Here is a 6000-nt window from a genome sequence, read left to right as displayed (position 1 = left end):
ATGTGATACAGAGAATGCAATTGTAAAAGGGGTGGTTTCATCAAGGGATGCGTTAATTTCATCCACGAACTACGTTTTTATTGAGAATTCGTTCGCGAGGGAAAAAGAGATGCGTTAATTTCATCCACAAACTTATAACGCAAAGTCTCCACTTTTCTATTGAGAATTTCAGAGGTATTCGTATGTGATACAGAGAATGAGTCACCTTCGATTCGTTCGCGAGAGTAAAAGGGGTGGTTACATCAAGATGCGTTAATTTCATCCACGAACTACGTTTTTATTGAGAATTCGTTCGCGAGAGAAAAAGGGGTGCGTTAATTTCACGAACTTAAAACGTAGAGTCTCTACTTTTTTATCGAGAATTTCAGAGATATTTGTACGCGATACAGAGAATGGAATTTCATGGTTCAGATATAAAAGTTTCATTGACTAGTTGTTTAATTATATTTTTTCGTTAAGAGTTTTTGTGAACAGAAGAAAGGATGTTTTCGAAAATCTCTGTTGGAAATTCCATGCAAGCAATAGTTTCAGATCGTTATTCTGGTATCTACTCTGGGCAAAGGGTTATGTTGGGACGCGCTACGTAATCTGATATGAAACGCCATGCTCCCAATCAGTATCGAGAGCGAAGATCTAAACTACGCAGTTTCTCGATAATATATTAAAGCCCCGGATGGAGTTCACTTGTAATACCCCGACGTTAAGGCGGCAATTAACGTTGGTATACTTCAAAGTTTATCGCGTGATTCGAACACCGTCGCAGAAATGTTCTTTGAACGCGAAATTTCAGACTACGGTTAATCTACTATGCTTAACACGCCCAAGTTGCTCGAAAAGTGAAACTGCCACGACCTTCCAAAGAGGGGGTTGTAAAAGGCTCGCACGCTCACGGTGTTTTACGCCGTTTCTGGCACACAGTCGAGTTAACCCGTTCCAACGAAAATCAATTTCCGCGATAGAACGCGAACACGTGTAGCTGCTTTGCGTTTCTCAGTTTTTCTTCTGTTTGGAAGACAAAATTTTCTTTGTACAGTACCACTTTTTTAAAGGCAATCTCTCATATTTCAACAATTTTCTTTATATAGTCCCACTTTTGTAAAGGCAATTTTTCTTATTTCAGAAGTTTTCTTTATATAATCTCACTGTTGTAAAGGCAATGTTTCTTATTTCAGAAATTTTCTTTATACAGTCACACTTTTATAAAGGCAATCTTTCTTATTTCAACAATTTCCTTTATATAGTCTCACTTTTGTAAAGGCAATCGTTCTTATTTCAAAAATTGCCTTTATATAGTTCCACTTTTGTACAGGCAATTTTTAAAATTTCAAAAATTTCCTTTATATAATTCTACTTTTGTAAAACCAATCTCTTTTATTCCAACAATTTTCTTTATATAGTCCCACTTTTGTAAAGGCAATTTTTCTTATTTCAGAAATTTTCTTTATATAATGTCACTGTTGTAAAGGCAATGTTTCTTATTTCAGAAATTTTCTTTATACAGTCTCACTTTTTTAAAGGCAATCTTTCTCATCTTAACAATTTTTCAGTCTTGAAATAAATTCGTGTTCGAATAATAAACCGCGACGTTTTCAAATTACAAATACATAAAAAAATAATTTTGTTTCCATGAAAAGTTTCAAGATTGTACAATTGCAATTTTAACAGCAGGTTAAACAGAAATTGTCGAAACTATAGTAATGAAATACACATTTCTATCTGAAAAACTTATATGAAAAAGATGCATTGAAATAAATTCGTGATCAATTAATAAACCGCGATATTTTTCAATTTCAAATGCATCAAAAAATAATTTTGTCTCCATAAAAAATTTCTAGATCGCATAATTGCAATTTTAACAGCAGGACAAACAGAAATTGTCGAAACTATAGTAATGAAATACACATTTCTATCTGAAAAACTTATATGAAAAAGATGCATTGAAATAAATTCGTGATCAATTAATAAACCGCGATATTTTTCAATTTCAAATGCATCAAAAAATAATTTTGTCTCCATAAAAAATTTCTAGATCGCATAATTGCAATTTTAGCAGCAGGACAAACAGAAATTGTCGAAACTATAGTAATAAAATACACATTTCTGTCTGGAAACTTGTACGAAGAAGACGCGGGTTGCTCGTCCTCCTTGAGAAATTTTTCAAACACCGCTTAAGCGTAAACTCGTAAGCCCCCTTTAATCTAACGGTCGAGCAGAATTTAATTGCAAAATTCTCACAAGCAATGGTTCAAGTTATACAATATGCCCGTATTTAACGCTCGAGATTAATTGAAGAAAGTTTTTCTCGCATCGCGGGGGGGCAGCCAGTCCGAAACTTCCAAGTCTACGAGTTAATTTAGTTGAAAAGTTCTTTTATCAAGTAAGTAGCTCGTATACTTTCGGCTGAATTCGTTTAATTGATATTTATGATACTTGGACGATTACTTTAGAAGCTTTATCTCTCGCAAGACGTATGAAAAACAATGTTTAGTATCGATCTCTGAGGACCACGTTCAATCTTTTCATCCACCTTATTAATTTGATCACAATTTATATACAATTATATTCTCTAATGAAACTCTTATATTTTCAACCATTTACTTGTATGTTTACGTATACTTTCAACTGAATTCGTTTAATTGATATTTATGATACTTGAACGATTACTTTAGAAGCTTTATCTCTCGCAAAACGTATGAAAAACAATGTTTAGTATTGATCTCTGAGGACCACGTTCAATCTTTTCATCCACCTTATTAATTTCGTGACAATTCACATACAATTATAACCTCTAATGAGACTTCTATATTTTCAACCATTTACGAATAAATTGTCCAGCAATAAATGTTGGATCCACATTTGTTGTGCGAATGAAAAATAAAATGGCCACGAGTGAGATTCTTCTCTGTCGCGAGGGCATAGAAAGAAGGCACAGATCTTTTCATCCACCTTATTAATTTAATGACAATTCATGCACAATTGTATCTAATGAAACTTCTATATTTTCAACCATTTACGAATGAATTGTCCAGCAATAAATGTTGGATCCACATTTGTTGTACGAACAGAAAGTAAAATGGCCACGAGTAAGATTCTTCTCTGTCGCGAGGGCATAGAAAGGAGGGACAGCCATAAAATGGGGACGCTTTTAAGGAAAAAGTCGACGCGTATCTCGACGAACTGTTGGGTCGCTTGTTTTGACCCAACGTCCCCTCGCGACTCGCGACAGTTTCTCAAAAATGGAGGATTTTCTGTATAACGAAAATAATACGGCTGACGTCCGCCAAAAATAATACTGCTTAGACCACTGTTCTCGAAACTTCTTTTAACATTTCTACTCCGCGAACCTGTTTTCGTCGTATCATTTCCCTCCCCACGCGAGGTCGCAAGAACGGTACGAGCTCGAGAAATAAATGGCACAATTGAACGAGGCGAGGCGGAGAAACAAGGAACGTTACCAAACAGCGTCGTAAAGAAAAACTAATTCCAATACGATTAACCGTACTGGCTATAAAATAAAATAAACGCTGCACAATTAAATAAAAGCACAGGACTGTTCCAGAGTATTTCACTTTTCGTTCCAACTCGATGCTCTCTGAATAAAGAATATCGATAAAGTGTATTTATAAATAAAAGAAAGGACCATACTACAGTGTTTTAATTTTCGTTCGATAATTCGATGCTCTCTAAATAAAGAATAGCACTAAATTTTTTTATAGAATGCAAACGTACAAAACGTGAAAGATGCAAGAAACATTTCTCTTTGGTTCGTTCGAGTGACATTCTCTGTTTCTTCTCTCGCTCCTCAAGAGCTGCGAACGATACAGCGCAGTCGTAAAATCGATTAAGCGTGAAAGGAGCCTAATTGCGGGTGTCTGAAACAATAGTGAGTGGACGAGGGCCCTCGCGTCTCATTAGGACCTCGCGATGTCACGAGATTGCTTCACAGAGTCGCATTCGCAATCCTAAGCTACTACAATTCTCTCACAGAGGACATCTTGGCCACTGGTGAACAAAGTTAGAAGCACTTGAGAGCAAAAGTTTTTGTTCGAAGATTCGCGTTGCAGGGACAGAAAGCAGGAATACTTGGCGTGCGCCATATGGCGCGAGAAATGTTGCGAGCAGGTGGTTTCTCAGGGAAACAGGGGGTGTGCTCTGGTTAAACACTCGCGTCAAGCTACGTTCCTCTCGTTACCAAAAGCGTGGCATTGTTCTGCTGCGGGCCTGTTCGAACTGACACTCGTGCGATCGATTCTCGTGTGAGAAAAAGCAAAAACGGTGTGGCATGCCACGAGACCGCATTCCCAACCGTCGAGAGCATCGCGGTGATCCCATCCACGAGTGAAGACACTCTCGACCCCTTGCAAGCGTAGACGCCACTGCTCTAACCAGTGTACGTCGCTCGCACTTTGATCAGCTGTTGTCTGCGAGAGGCCAAGGCTGCATACTTGAGCCACTAACCTCTCTGAATGCAGAACAGCCTTAATGATTAGCGTCTGGATTCTGTTTCTTGCAGAGACACCAGAGTGTTCTCGTTCTTAGTGCACTACTGCTTTGACGCTGGTTAAAAGTGATAAGGAAAATTGGAGGCAATTGTAATGGGATTTAGTGAACCAGAGCTACTTGGCATTGGCGTTGCTTTTCGTTCAAAATGTGGACTATACATTAATCGAATCATTTTCTTACACTTTGATTGCCATATTTTGGTTATAATGAAGATGTGAACACTTTGCTTAGCATCTGGATTCTGTTTCTTGCAGATACACCAGAGTGTTCTCGTTCTTAGTGCACTACTGCTTTGACGCTGGTTAAAAGTGATGAGGAAAATTGGAGGCAATTGTAATGGGATTTAGTGAACCAGAGCTACTTGGCATTGGCGTTGCTTTCGTTTAAAATGTGGACTATACATTAATCGAATCATGCTTCGATGCTTGCAAAGTAGAAATTGTAGCTACTTGACTAATTTAACAATACTCAAAGGAAGCTTCTCTCGACCACCCTCAATCTCTGCTCTCTAAGATGCTTCTAAAATATTTGACCACGATTTCATAAAGTGTAGCTTATTCGTAAAGTGTTTAAAAGTGTTTAAAGTATTATTTCGTAAAGTGTAGCTACCATGCAGAGGTCAGCGTAGCTACTTGACCAATTTAACAATGCTCAGAGGAAACTTCTTTCAACCCCCTCAATCTCTGCTCTCTAAGGTGCTTCTAAAATATTTGACCACGATTTCATAAAGTGTAGCTTATTCGTAAAGTGTTTAAAAGTGTTTAAAGTATTATTTCGTAAAGTGTAGCTACCATGCAGAGGTCAGCGTAGCTACTTGACCAATTTAACAATGCTCAGAGGAAACTTCTTTCAACCCCCTCAATCTCTGCTCTCTAAGGTGCTTCTAAAATATTTGACCACGATTTCGTAAAGTGTAGTTTATTCTGTAACACGTCTCGCCTCTTAATTCGCGCAGATATTCACAGAATCGCTTATCGTAGCTACCCATGCAGAGGTCAGCGACTTGAACAGGCCTGTCCAGTGGGGTGCTGCACACGCACGGACACCCGCATCGCGCTAAAAGCCGTTTAAAACCCATAGAACCCTGAGGGTTGGACTAAATCAATAGGTGTCCCTGCTGAGTGTCTTAATTTACGACCGCGCTATATCGCGACCACCAACTATGTTTTATTCGTTTGCGCTTCGAGTGCGCCCATGCTCGTAACCCGTTCGCAACCGTAGACCAGATATCCAACGACCCAATATCGCTTGATGGGTATCGTTGCGATAATAATTCATCGAATAAGAAACTGAATATATCAGAGCCTTCGAACGAGATATCTCGTGTTCTGATAAAGAGACACGGAGTATCCGGTGTTCTACGAATGGTCACGAATGCGTCGAACACCTTCGCGAGTATCCTGAGAAAATTTCACGAATTTAAAAACCACTGCTTGATTTAGACGATGCCTCTTTTTCGTGGGATACCACGAATGCATGCAATTTCGGGTTATGGCG

This window comes from Xylocopa sonorina, chromosome 17, assembly GCF_050948175.1.
Source record: "Xylocopa sonorina isolate GNS202 chromosome 17, iyXylSono1_principal, whole genome shotgun sequence".
In the NCBI taxonomy this organism is placed as follows: domain Eukaryota; kingdom Metazoa; phylum Arthropoda; class Insecta; order Hymenoptera; family Apidae; genus Xylocopa; species Xylocopa sonorina.
This window is presented reverse-complemented; position numbering follows the sequence as displayed.